General features: G+C 37.6%; 1 long non-coding RNA gene across 2 annotated transcripts; it reads right to left on the bottom strand.

The window, feature by feature from the left end:
• Positions 1-11613: 11613 nt before the first annotated feature.
• Positions 11614-13601, bottom strand: LOC113966788. Of its 2 annotated transcripts, none has more exons than XR_003533962.1 (3): positions 13577-13601; positions 12949-13049; positions 11614-11708 (listed from the first exon to the last, which is right to left on the bottom strand). It is a non-coding gene; the product is annotated as an uncharacterized LOC113966788 (long non-coding RNA). The 2 variants fall into 2 exon arrangements; XR_003533961.1 differs by lacking the exon at positions 13577-13601 and adding an exon at positions 13336-13524.
• Between the last annotated feature and the right edge of the window lie 510 nt (positions 13602-14111).

Genomic DNA, 14111 nt, shown 5'->3' with positions numbered 1-14111 from the left:
GCTTTGTCATCTTTCTTCAAAACACCTCTCATTTTGATAGTAATGTGTATGGGTTATGTCCAGAAGGAACTTAGATAACCTTAAGGGGGAATTGATTTATATCTACCATCAATTTTCTCAGCACATACATTAGAAAGAGTCAAACGCAGGGCTAGGTGTATATTTGAGGTCTAAGTACCAACTGTGGCTGCATTATAGAGTTCCCGTATGACCTTTGTCAAGTCACTTAATGTCTGTGCTCTAGGTTCCCCAACTGCAAAATGGAAATAACTCCACTTAACTTTTTATTGTAGTCCATGAGGATGAAAAATATTGCATGAGAGTTGAAATATTCTCACAAGTGAAAAAGAACATATCTAAAAGGAAAAGGAATTTTCTTGAGCCTCCATAGCTTATTTCAAGAGGTTTGCACCCACTGGAGTTACTTGGCATTGGCAGAGTTATTGCTGATCTACATATCATAAGCAGTCAGAGTCATGCTCACTGGGTGTGTGTTGACATAATTAACATGCTGCAATAAAGCAAGACTTGCATAGCTCAGGCTCACCAGTATGTAAAGATATGCACATTTTAGCAAAGTGGGAAAAATGGACAAGAAAAAATTAGATGATGTAACATCAGTGCAAATTAAATTAATTCCTGAGGAATATATTTTGGATAAGGATCAAATAAATCCCTTTGGATGGAAAGCTTGAAATAAGGCTTTGTTGAACATCATTAATGGAACACCTTCCCTCTGCATTGATTAAGCTCATTGACCATGAGCAAGAAGGTTGCCCAGCAAGATCTCTCTTTTTTTTTTAATTTCAAGCATGTCTTGTTTGAAAGGGATAATTGTGCCCAGCAGATCTTGTTTCTAACGCTTCTTATATATAGCGAAATACAGTAATTTAACAGCTTGCTGAGGGAACAAGAATTTGTTCCACTTCCTGATTTAAATGTTTATGCTAATTGCTATTTATTGGCTCAGATGCAAATGATAGGTTGGCCAAAGTGAAATTTTATGACGAGCAAACTCCCCCCTTTTGTGCAAATTGAAAAAGTGAAACAAGAAGAGGATGAAATGAGCCGAAGATGGTCTTAATGGCTGCTTTTTAATGGGGAAGATAAAATTAAGACTGATTTACGTGGCCAACTCCCCTGTTTTCTCTTATCAGCTCATTTGGCAGGAAAAATGGAAAAGTAATTGTTCCTCTTTCAATGTGGGCCTCAAACCATTATTTATTGGCTGAAATTAATCGCTGTTTATCCTTCATTCACGTGGAAATCGCTCTATCAGCATTATGAACCCCAGCAACTCAACTAGTCCCTTGCAATTTAGCCAACAGCAAGCACAGATCCTGATGAGCCGTGCCTTAATTTTCTGGGCTGTGGGAGTTAATGAAGACTCCTTTCTTAGGTGGACATATTTGTATTTCTACAACATTAATAACAAAGGTCCACACTTTCTATTCTGCACCATGTAAACTTTTGTTGGATTTTTTTTTTTAGGTAGAGAAAAAATAGTAGAGTATTCATAAAGATGGACAGGGCTGAAAGAGAAGACAGGGAGAAGACAGATATTTCCTTTTACAGAAAAGCTCCTGCTCCTCAGGAATGGAATAATGTAATATACAACTGTTTGATCCCCTGTTTCGGAGTGTGTAGTGTGATTGTACTGCTTTGCCATCAAATGATGCTTTTATTTAGTTCTTTCTTCCTTATGTTTTATCTTTGTTTTATCCACGTTCCAGCCTGGTAAATTCACTGTACTGGCTGCCCATGCACTTAATGCCAAAAGGGAACTATGCAGCTGGGACAGCTACAGCTGCATCTTATCTAATTCTGCCTAAGGGGCCCAACTGGTGCTGGCAAAATGCACTTCAGGCAGAAGTCCTTTCCTGCTTCTTCTTTTGAGATGGTGCAAAGCACCACCCAGTTCTTCTTTCCACATAGCCAGGAGGAGAGTCAAATGCTTGCCTTTGCTTTTTTTTTTTTTCCCCAGCCCCAGAATGCCGTTGGAAATAAGATGTTTGATTTCAGCAGCAGTAGCATCTGCTGCCTTGAAAATATCAGCAATAAGCAAATTCAGTTTCCACTGCAATAGAATGAAAAATGGATTATTAAGCAGACACCACAGGAACTGTCCTGCTAGTTTAAGTCTAAGGTGTGTCTAGTCTACTGCTGTGTCCGTGACAGTGGCCAGCGGAAAGAATAAATAAGAAGGTGCAAAATGATCTTGTTTGTTGCCTTCAACTAAGGGCCAGCTTGATTTCTAATAGTTCAAGACAGACTGAAACCCTGAAGCATGAGTTTTAAAAGATTTAAGACCAGCAAAAGCAGCAATGGATGAGAAATATCGTTCTACCGAACATTGCTTCTGAACACCACTGTTCAGAGGCGTTCAGAGGTACTTAAATACACTGGTGTTCAAAAAGGATCCTAATCCTCCCCTCACAGGACATAAGAATGAAGGAAAATTGAGCAGGTTCTAAGTAAAATAATGTGTGCCACAATTTAGGCTTTAGCAATCTGTTTTACAATAAGGTATGTTCATATTGTCTTTCTTCATTTATATTATAAGGGAGATCGCTGGACACACTCAAATTTGGCCAGGGGCCTGATCTAAAATTACAGTGAAATTCAACAGACATTTCTGCACTGATTCACCTGTGCTTTGAATGTGCTTCAAGATCTGTACATTACCATTTTCGTAAGGGCAGAAGTAGTGATTTTGTCTCAGGTTTGTAAGCCTAGTAATGAATTTCCAGATGTGACTTATGCCCAGCTCACATTTTAGAAAGAGGGCAGGAATCTGCTACATGTGTGTGAGATTCTAATATTGGTATCAAAAACAATAAAAATATTTTATTTAACAATTTACAGATGACCTTTTATTCCCTCATCAATATCTGATTAGAAACCTTGAGGGAATACCAGCCTAGCTTTGCAGATAAAAAAAGGAAATGTAAATACTTCTAAATTATGAATCTACATAACAGGCAAGGAAGTGGTTTCCATGCTTTCAGATGGGATCCAACTGAAATTACCTGTGCACCTATAATTGCATAGCCCAGCATAGGCTAAGAATGTTGATTCTGCAACAGGTTAAACAAAGGCAAAGTGTTTGTGCAAACTCTGGTGTGGAAGTGAAATAGTATTTATGTTAATAAGCTGATAAGTCTACATCACACTCCCTAAGCCTGGTACTCCCTCACAGAGGCCAGCTACCCTCTTGGCCTGAGTTATTTGCTCAGGATCCAATTGGCCTGGTTCAGTTTTCACCCTTACAGCTGGGAAAGCTTCCTTAGTATGAAGGGTGGTAAGGCAAACCTATCCTTGACCTGAGATGTCTTGGCGTATTTTGTACAGGCGGTGCCAATCCAGATAGTGATGATAAGAGGTAAAAGAGGTGGATTGGAGCCCCCCACTTTGTCTCCAGAGGTAAATCACATAATGTTGTTGCCAATCACAGAGATGCCTAGTCGATGGTGTTTTATTGCATAATATTCTGAATGATTGTCAGACAAAAGACACATCCTTGAGTTAGTACAAAGAAATTCACATCACTTCTCACTCACCATTTTCAAAGGCAAGAGATTCTAGATGACTACTGTATAGTTATATCTGTGGAGAGACACAGGACCAGCTCTTTCATATATTTTACGTACACAGCCATTGTCTCTCTTCACCTCTTACACTGCTGTGAAAGGTGACTCGCAACACTCTTCCCTCAGGTTAAAATGTAGAAGGAACAAAATGGAAAGTAAGCAGAGTTTTGTATAGACTTGTTCTTCCTTACTGCCAGCTTGATATTCATATTCTCATGTACCAAGAGAAGAAAATAACAGTTCACAAACGCAATTTTGGAAATGTTCCATTTGGGTGCTGTACTCTCACTGGCACAATTCAGAAGGTTTTTACATTTTGTTGCTTATGTAAACTGTGGCCTTGGTTCTGGTTCTAGTTAATTCAGTGGGAGTTTTGCCATAAACTTGACCGTGGCTCTGACATTCTTTTTTCTCTATTTAGAGACAAGCCCAAGTTCTGGAGCTAAATTATAACTATACTTTGATCCAAATTTCTGAACTTGATTGCTGAAATAGGGCACATAGTCCTGCACATAAAAGCTCCATTTAAAGTCATACATTTCAGAGTTATTGACCATATAGTAAAAGCCAATGCATGCAATGTGCATGCTAAGCTCATGCTTTCTACCTCAAATGCAGGTTTACATGTCTTATTTCACCAGTAAATTGAGTCCAAGCTCCTGAGAAAACTTGAAAAGATGTTTCTATACCTAGCATCTAGCTCCACTTTTTGGAGCTAAGTCAGAAGATTATCATACCACAGAGCAGTGTATTTCCAGAGGCAGATTCTTTTGTACTTAATGCATCCCAGTTGTCTTTTTGAAAGAAGAGTAAGTCTATCTTTTTACTTTTTAGAAGTGCTGCTTGTTTGTTTTGTGCTGTCAGGGATTTCAGCATGCTTGGAGAATGAAAAGGAAAAGCTGATCTTTCACCGTCCAGTAGACTCAAGAGTAGTCGTCAGTGCCAAGGTGAGTTCTGGTCTGCTAATAATCATTCTTGCCATTGTGGTAATGTGCTTTTCTACTCTGTCATCCAAAGTACTGTGGCTTTTAAGACAAAAGACATGGCAAACAACAGATCTGTTTAACTTTACTTTGACTTTGCCAGTTTTTCAGTTATGTCATTAAATTCAACAAAGTTGAAGGTAACAGAGGATTCAGGACTTTTTCAATAAAAAGGTTTTTTAATATTATTTTTGTGATTAAAATGTTAAAATTATATGATTGTTCCTATCCACTTAAGATTGTTCTCATTAGTTTTCATAATTGTTAGAGTCCACTTAAGCAATTTATGGGTGGTCCTTTAATGCAGCTGTACCAATAATTGAATCCTCTTTGGCCTTGCTGACCATAGTGCTTTCCACCTAAATTTCATAATTGATAACTGAATACACTCAGATGTCACAGCTGGGATATACAAGAGCCTTGAAGGGATCTGGCATTGTGTTGCATTTTATTTTCTTTATACTCTACAGAGGTGATAAGTATTTAGGGAATATAACCTGATTATACCAAAACTTCTATAGAGGAGCTTACACTTAAATATATTCATAGCAGGAAGAGGCCTTTCTCGGACAATGCAAAGTATTCATATGGCAAGTTACTCGGGGACAGTAAAGCACTGCTATGCATTCAGTGGCTGCCTCTTACTGATGGTATCAACAGGAGCTCTGCTTTAGATTACTGAAACATATATTTTTCAGCAATATAAAGAAGAGCTGTATCTATCTGTATATTTAACTCACCCATATCTGTTTAGCTGGAAGTGTTTATATAATTTGGGACATACTTTTATTCTCTGAAGAGGGTGTTAGTTATACCCACTTGGAAATGTATATCCTATCTCCACAGCAACCAAATAGAGCTCAAATGTGAATGACTCTTGTCTTCCAGCAGATACTGACGTTTCTGTATCTATGATTTGGGAAATTCCAGAGGCTCTGTTTTACCTGTGGGGGGATCCAAGTTCCCAGTAACATTTCTGGTTCCTTTGGGATTCTGGACTGACCCTCTGATGCCTTGCATCTTGTACTGTCATTCAACCTATACAAAATGAGTGCAAAATACTAGAGGTTCCATTTTGACAGTGCAGATATATCAGTTCATACCACCAGAGATGGTGGCCTTACCTTCTTATTTGGCAGCTTTTTAATCTCACTTTGCACTGGAGAAATATGTGTACAGTCCATGATAATGGGAAAAAGTATTTGATTGTTAAATAATTTCATTTCAGTTCCCTAATCATCAAAACAAGTGCAATAATATTTTTCTCTCAGGTGTCTTGGGAAAGCCTTGCCTTTCAGCTCAATTGTTGACTCATTTGAGAATAACAAACTGTCTTGTCTTTGCAAGGATTTTGTCAACTGTTTATCCCAAAATAATGAACTCAAGCAAAATCCACCTTCTTCCATTAACATGGCAAGGGAGAAAGGCAATTAAATTTTCACATATCTCTATCATCCTGGATTCTGATGGTAAAGCTAGCCTAATTGGCACAACTGAGGCTATACTTCTGGAGGAGGTAAGGGAGGGAGAAAGTGAAAAAGAGACTTACTAGTTTGAGGAATTTTTTTCCTGCTGTTGAGGTACTGAGAAGTGCCAGGGTCAGCAATCCTTGTGTTTTGTCCAATTTCTTGTGAATAAGCATCTGAGAAAAGAAACATGGAGTCCTACTTGGTTCAGTCATTCCTATTCCAAAACGCAACAAACTTTGTCCAGCCTTGTTGCCACCCTTTTTACATTTTTGGGCTCTAAGAGTCAATTTTTCAAGACAATGGGACTTAGAATATAATATACAGGATAAATGAACAACAAGATTTCAGACTAGTGATATTAATTACACTTGATAAATGGTGGCAAGTGTTCCCAAAGCTCAAAGATTAGTAGTTCCCCCCAAAAATGAAGTGATATTGCTACTCTCCTTTTTTTTTTATTTGACAGTGAAGCTTTTGTATCTAATCAGAACTTCCAAGACCCAAGGGAACCACATGCCAGCCTACCTTTCTCTTCAGTAAGACTTATATGTATAAAACAAATAATACAACTAAGCTGAGAGTTGTCAGACTGTCCAGTTTATCACTTCATTGTGACACAGTTATGTATGCTAGCAAGTACACGTAGCAAGTTCCAATGAATAAATTTATGATTTTAAAATGGTATAAAGTGCATGTATTCATGTAAAAATAATCCTAGAGATTCTGTCAAAAATATAATTTTATTCAATTATTTTATCATGGTACATAATCTGATGTTCAGACAGATACTGGGAGATTTACACTAAAATTATGAAACAGCTGATTTCAGTTGAAGGTTGAAAAGAGATAGGATCTGAAAAGTCTCAGTCCAGATTTGCATGTCCTTTGCATTCAACATTTGACACAGATTTGTCACTTTAGCCAGGGGCGATTTCTTTGGTGAGAAAATTATCTACACTCTGCTGGGTGAGGAAGCACATATTACCTCTTTAATCAGCACTCTGGCTTTAGGTTCATCTAAAAATTCTAAAATGTAAATTGGTCATACACTTTCAGTGACTATTTAAAATGGATCTACCTAATCAAACTTAGAGTGTTTGGGCTTTAGGGGGAAAACAAACAAACAAAAACAAACAAACAAAATAGCCCTAAAAGAGTACAAGGGTTACCTTTTTTTGTTTGTTTGTGGTTTTCCCTTCCTACTCTGACAGATGTGTAAAACTTTCAATATTTACTGTATGTATGTAGGTTCAAAATAAACACATATGAGCAGGGCTTACAACTTCCTTGTGAGATGTGGAGGGTCATGACTCACTTCACACTCACGTTCATGCATGTGTACTTGGTGAGAGCTCATGAAAGGATTTTTTTTGTAAACTGCCTTTTCTTTAAACAAAGAATGCATTATCCTTTTAGGAATTCACTCCCTGGCACATCTGATGAGAGAATCTGGGTGATGTGCTTCAGCAGGAAAGCCTGGACTGCACCAAGAGTGTGACTTTGATGGTAAATTACAACCACATGGTTGTAACTGCTTTGCTCATGAAGAAGACCTCTATGGCAGGAAGACAAAAGACAGTCAATAGAGGGACAACTTAATTCTCAGGATTTGGAAAAACATTTCCATCCAATAAAATCTCCAGAAAGTGAAAAACTGTGCTTAAACACACATTGAGTAGAGATGAAGTAAATAAATGTTTTTGTTCTGAAGAGACTCATAGCTTAAGTAATATGATGTCTATAAGTTTAGAGAGCCTGTCTGCAGAGGTAACACACCTGTCTCTGTAACATGGTATTAAGGAAGAGAGGAACCAAATAATGAATTTTGAGGGCAGGAAGGACTTTCATTAACATGCAAATTCATATCAGCCTTATGTACTGCAGCCAACATTTATAAAACAAGCCATGAAGACAGACACTCTCAGTGGACACTGAGATGGGATTTATGGTGCCCAACAGACATTGCCTTAGAAGACGATTTAGATAAACTTGTTAGATTATTTAGGTGACATTTCTGTTCAGTGTGTGTTTCCATAAGTGTGGTACAAAATAAGTAGATATGAAAGGTAAATAAACAGGTCATCCTAATAGATTGACAGAAATGAGTCCTGCACCATTATATAGTCAATATGGCCAAAAAATTGAAGGTAAGCCTTAATCTAGCCAAATAGAAAAAGCTTTTCTTGTAGTACCAGCATAGAAGACAAATTTTGGCCAGATTTCTGTAGACGAAAATAATTTCTCAGCTTTTTTCCCTCCCAGTGAAAACATAATTATGTGTGCAGATGTCCTGAAGTAGATATGTTTAGATTAGTTTGTGTTAAATACTGATATATTTGGGTATTGTTATAGTTCATATTTCAAAACCAGTCATGAAGAAGGAAAGACAGAGACTATGAATATTTGTCAATTGCCCTATTTTAGTGTCAGCAAATGATAGACCATTTCATCCTTCTCTTGTCCCATTTCTATAAAGAATATACAATATACAATTCATGCTGGAGCTGTGGCATTGATACATCTCCCACATAAAGTGTTTTGGTAAATCCAGACTTTTTCTTTGCAATGTGCTCCACTAAAGTCAGAACAACTGTTTACGGGTCTTACTTCAAGAAAGTATTTACTCCTTTTCCACAAGTCATCTCTTCTTACGACAGCAAAAGGAGTTTAAGACTCCATTTACTTTAATGATACAGAGCAGTGTTAGTTTTCTGATATTTCTGATATTTCTGTTATTCTGATATTAATATTCTGATATTGAAAACATCTCTGAAGGTATCTGCACTCATTCAGTCCTCTGTTTTGGGGAAAGTTAACAGTCAAGGGGTTGTCAATGTGGTGGTTTGGGGATGTAGTTATTTGCCTTCTAGATGTGGTCCAGAATTCACAAACTCATTTCATATAGTTTTAAATATGTCTCTGTTGGGAGATAGTTTGCTTGTAACTCTCTCACAATAGAGACAGTCCAGGTTTGAGCAAGTTTTGGATAAGTTGTTCTTTAGTCAAATAGCACCTCACAGAACAGCCAAATTGAAACTTTTGAAGAAACTACTTCATTTTGTGGTAAGTGGCAGCTTACCCTACTGAGGAAGAGATTTCTATAATAATAATAATGGCCAGTCTTCGCGAACGAAGATTTGGGGAAAGGTCTTTTACCTTTCCAGCCTGCGCAATGGATTTTTTAGGTGAGACACAGCATGCGCTGAACTGAGCCCACCCTTTAATCCTAAGGTTCATCTGCCGGGGCCAAGCAAGCTTGGACAATGGCAGTGAGGTCCTCAGGACGTAGGTTTGTTTAGAGTGACCTTCTCATAGATGGATGGCCTCACAGGCCTAACGGAGATTTCTAAGTCATTGTTAATAACTGCATTCTACTTCTGTTAACACTAATACATATTTGTTGGTATTTAATACTATTTTGCCCTCACTTTTTTAGAATGCAGAGATTAACCTTCAACCGATATAATTCAAGTGGACATAGAAAAGATCAGATTCGCCTATAGAATCTTATTCATTTTCTGATCCTTTGTTTTTTCTTTGTGCTTATTCTTTTGTATGTCAAATGGCATTTGTAGAATCCAGAGATTCGTCTGAAACTTTAGCATTTTTGCCATAAGCAAGAAAGCCACAAGCAATGTTTTGAAGATTTTATTCTGGGTCAAAGAGAATCTGCTGACAACGGGAATTCTTTATGAGTAATCCCTGCTGAATAAGGACTTTTGCTGGGCATCTTTCACTTAAATACATTCACAAGATGAACATAATGGTGTAGAATTATTATTGTTTTGCTCTCAGAAAACTTCTGAAATATGATTCTAGTTTCAGACCTTAGTTTACCACATTTAATTGATATATTTTCTATTTATTCATGAAATCTCTACTTATAAAAATATTTTTAGCCAATGAAGTTATTTTTCAGAGAGGTTCTCCTGATACCAATATTTTCTGTGAACAAAGTTTTGAGAATAATGGCTTCTGTCCTCCAAATTCCCCTGCTGTCACTACAAACAATCCTACGGAGGTCAACACTGTATGGTACTCCTTGGTGGATCTGAGATGTCCTGTAGCTTTTGGAAAGCATACCAGTTCTGTTTCAATACACGTGATAATTTCTCTCAAGCAAGGGACTTCCTAAAGAGGTGACTTCTAAATTCTATTTAAAATTTGTCCTTATTCTCTCTCTTGTGCTTTCCAAGAACCACAACAAATGAGGAATTGCTTGGTCCTGACAGTCCCCATGGTTTATTTCGAGTAATGGAGGATCTGCATCCCTCAGGATTTGCTTCTGCTTCTGAAATCTCCTTTTTGTGAGAGTTAGAGTCAACTAATCATATACATTTTAATAATGAAGGCAAGAAACTTCAGCTGTCTCCAGTCCTAGTGTATTGCTGCTGGAGTATTGGTTTTGGAGGCAAGATGCTTCTTTTTCCCTCCCACCCCAACATGTTCACAGAGTTTAAGAACTGTTTGGCCAATACTCTCAGGCACGTGGTGTGACTCCTGTGCAGGGTCAGGAGTTGGACTCAATGATCCTTGTGGGTCTGTTGCAACTTGGTATATTCTGTGATTCTGTGATTTTCTCATGCCGGTCTAACATACTTGGGGAAACAAGATAAACGGACTTCAGGGACCCAGCAAAAATGAATGGTTTTAAAAGTTAGCGAAGTTTCCCAATCCAGTTTACAGTGGGGTTTGTGTGGTTTTTTTCTTTCTTTCTTTTTTTTTTAATTAATATTATTTAAAATAGGAATGATCCAATTCCTTTGAAAGTACAAAATCATAGGGTGTTTCTGAGGACTTATTATTGCTGCACTTGTACCATGTTTTGTAAGTGGTGAGGCCAAAATTCAGTATAGCTGGGCCACTGCAATTTCTTGACAGGTCCAAGCTTTCGGGTTATTATTAAATGTCATTGCTTTAAGCTTGCTGTGGGCAAAAGGTGCCGGGGTAAATTAAGTACAACAATCTCCTGGTTTCCTGTCCCTAGTCCTGTTCCTAAGTTGTTTTCTTCAACTTCATGAGACTTGTAGGTACTCAGAATAAGGTCCCATCCAGCAAATCAGTCTACACACTACATCTGCCAAAGATGCGGAGATATGTGTTAGATTTAGGCTGACATCTCTATCTTGGCATGACAAACGCTAAAAACATTCGTCCTCCCTCAAAATAAAAATGAAAAAAAGGCAAGGAAAACTTTAATATTGGTTAAAATGTCAGTCGAATTAAATGAGAGTGGTGTGATTTTTACCCATGAGGGGAGAAAGAAAGAACAGCAGGTATGTTAGAGGTGCAAAAAAATATTGAGTTTCACACATAGCACGTACAAGATGACAAGTCTGCTGGCAGCTGCCTGGTCACAGGGGGCTGCTGGGGTAACAGGAAAATACAGACAGTGCCATGATACTGAGAAATGGCAGAGAAACAGAGACAGGGCAGGGCGATAGATGTATCTCTCGGCTTGCTAAAGCCCAAAGCTGCTTTGGGCTCAACTCTCGGCTCACAGAAAGACTAAAACTCAATTACCAACCCAGTTAAAACACAATGAGAGGCCCTCTTTTCCACAGGGGGTAACTCTGATTGATCATTTGGCCCTTCCCTGTAATCAGATAATGGTTCCATTGTAGTGGATCTGTATGAAGCTTAATGTCTAAACACATTGGGAACTGCTGAGACAAAAGAAAAATATAAATAAAATATAAATTCATAATCTCTGCTTTGTAATTATAAGTATGAATCCTGAGCAGGAAAACCAAAATATGAAGTCTACAAAAATCAGAAAATTATCTATACTTAAGGTTATCAGTAATAATAATTAAATTTAATTGAAGAAAGGGATTGTTTGTTCTGTTTTCCCACAGAAAATACATTACATTTCAAGGAAAATAAAATTGAAAGCAAAAATATTTAAACCTGATATGAAAAAATTTTTTGTATCTTAATGCTGAAATAGATTACTAAGCTATATAATCAATAGCTTTCTGGTAGTGAAGGAAAATGCGCGAGGATTAATTTCAATTTCGAAGCACTACAATGTTTTCTCATATCTTTATGGAAAGTAATTAAGTTTAACCAAAGTTCCATTTTCTCAGTAAAATCAACTTTAATAAAAAATAGTCTACAGTAAGATCTTACTCTATCTAAAGTTTCTAAATTTTTCCAAGTATTTAATATAATAACAGAAGATCACAGTTTAACTATCCTTTTCATATTCAAAATTATGGGGTAAACACAGGTTTTACTGGTCAGTCATTAAATTCCAGATCCCAGTTTCCACAGATCCTGCCAGTATTTGTTGTTGTTGTTTTTTGTTTGTTTGAGTTTTTGTTTCCAAATCAGATACATCTCCATGATATTCAAAGAGTATCTTCCACAATTCCTTTAGATGAATTTCTGGATTTCTGCTATGTAGTTGAGATGATGCTGTATTTGTTTTTTTAATGTGTAAAACTGCCTAGAACTTGGGACGGGTACTTAAGTGCTTTTTTTTAATGTAAACAAAACAAACAAACTGTTGTAATAGTGCCTATAATTGTTATGACCTGAAAGCTGTGCTCATGGCATTGTTCCTACATGCTTTTTATTGTAGTTGGCACAAGGAAAGTCTGACATTACTATCAGCAGATCTATTTTGAGGGTAATTTGAGGGATGAAAGACCCCACTTCAGCATATCAGTTAAGCAAGCCCTTAGCTCTTTACACACACTCAAGTTTAATTGACTTGGAGTTTTAAACATTAGTGTCTCTAAATAGGCTGTAATGAATTGAGCCATGGCTTCCTCAGCCTGGAGACTACCAATCAACACAACCAAATGGGGAATTCTGGAGTCAAGGCTCCGTCCAGGTTTTCCAGTGACTAACAAACAAGCCTTGGGCCTGTTAGGCTTGAGCATCCAGGCCTCATCTTACCTCCAGCAGCAATGGTCCTGCAGTGGGGCTGAAGATGGGTGTTGCATCACTTGCATCATCACTTGGCAGGCGTAATTTTTGATCTTCAGAAAATATGGGACCTAGATAACAGGTTAAAGTAACTTGCTGATGGTTGTGGGAAGCCAGTCTTCCTCCTGCTCTTTTCAGTGCCAATTTTTTCATAACCTTCTTAAGAGCAAACACTCAGAAAATGCAGTGTAAAGTCTGGGGTTCAGTTTGGGCAGCCACCCAACTGCGTCTGCCTTCACAAGCATGGACACAGTATTGCTATTTCAGCTAATGACTTCATACTTTAGATCACCATGATATCAAAGATAGGGGTTTTAGCAGATTTGAATTCTGTTGAAATCTTTCAACTTATTCCACCTTTATACTGAACGCCGGAGAAGCTCCAGTTAATCTTCTTTAAGGCCCTATTCGCTTAATGGAAACGCTTAGCTGCATAATTGCTTTGAGCCTATTGCTATTCCAAAAGGAAAATATAATAATCTAATGGTATTGTCTCTATAAGCGAATGAGAATTTCAGGAGTGGATGTTGGTGCCACCCATGTGATCTGGAGAGGTTAATGCAGTTAAAGTTATTTCACAGTCCATTAAGGAGCTTACGGTGACCCGTCGACCTTTGAGCCAACAACACGGAATCCATTATCATCACAACGGAGGAGCCGGGGCTCCGTCGGCTCCGCAATGGGCCTGGGAAATCCCAAGTTAGTACTTAGTCTAAAAAAATGCACTTTTCTTTCTGCTTCTTGGGTATGGCTATTAATACACCCTCCCGTAATTTGTAACATTAACATTGCTGAAGGTACAGAAAAGGACATTGAAATGAAGACGTCAAAACTGCTGACTTGGTTCAGAGTATGATAATATTGGCTACATATTGAAATGGTGGATATATATAACGGGAGAGATCAAGATGAAGAAAGTCAAGGAACTCGGGGAAATTGATGATAAATTATTGAAGGCTCTGAAACTCATTTAAGCAAATAATAGCTTTACTTCACATTTTCTGATACCACAGTACTGGCCTTTTCTTGTTTTCTTCTTTTTTTTCTTTCCTTTTTGTTTTGTTTTGTTTTGCTTGAATTTGATTTCATTTGTTGTTTAAGATTATTTACATGAAGCAGATATTTGGGGAAAA

The sequence above is a fragment of the Neopelma chrysocephalum genome, unplaced genomic scaffold, assembly GCF_003984885.1.
Source record: "Neopelma chrysocephalum unplaced genomic scaffold, ASM398488v2 Primary Assembly neopelma1_61b, whole genome shotgun sequence".
Taxonomy (NCBI): Eukaryota; Metazoa; Chordata; class Aves; order Passeriformes; family Pipridae; genus Neopelma; species Neopelma chrysocephalum.
Note: the sequence above shows the minus strand (reverse complement) of the source record. Positions and strands in the feature narration are given on the sequence as shown.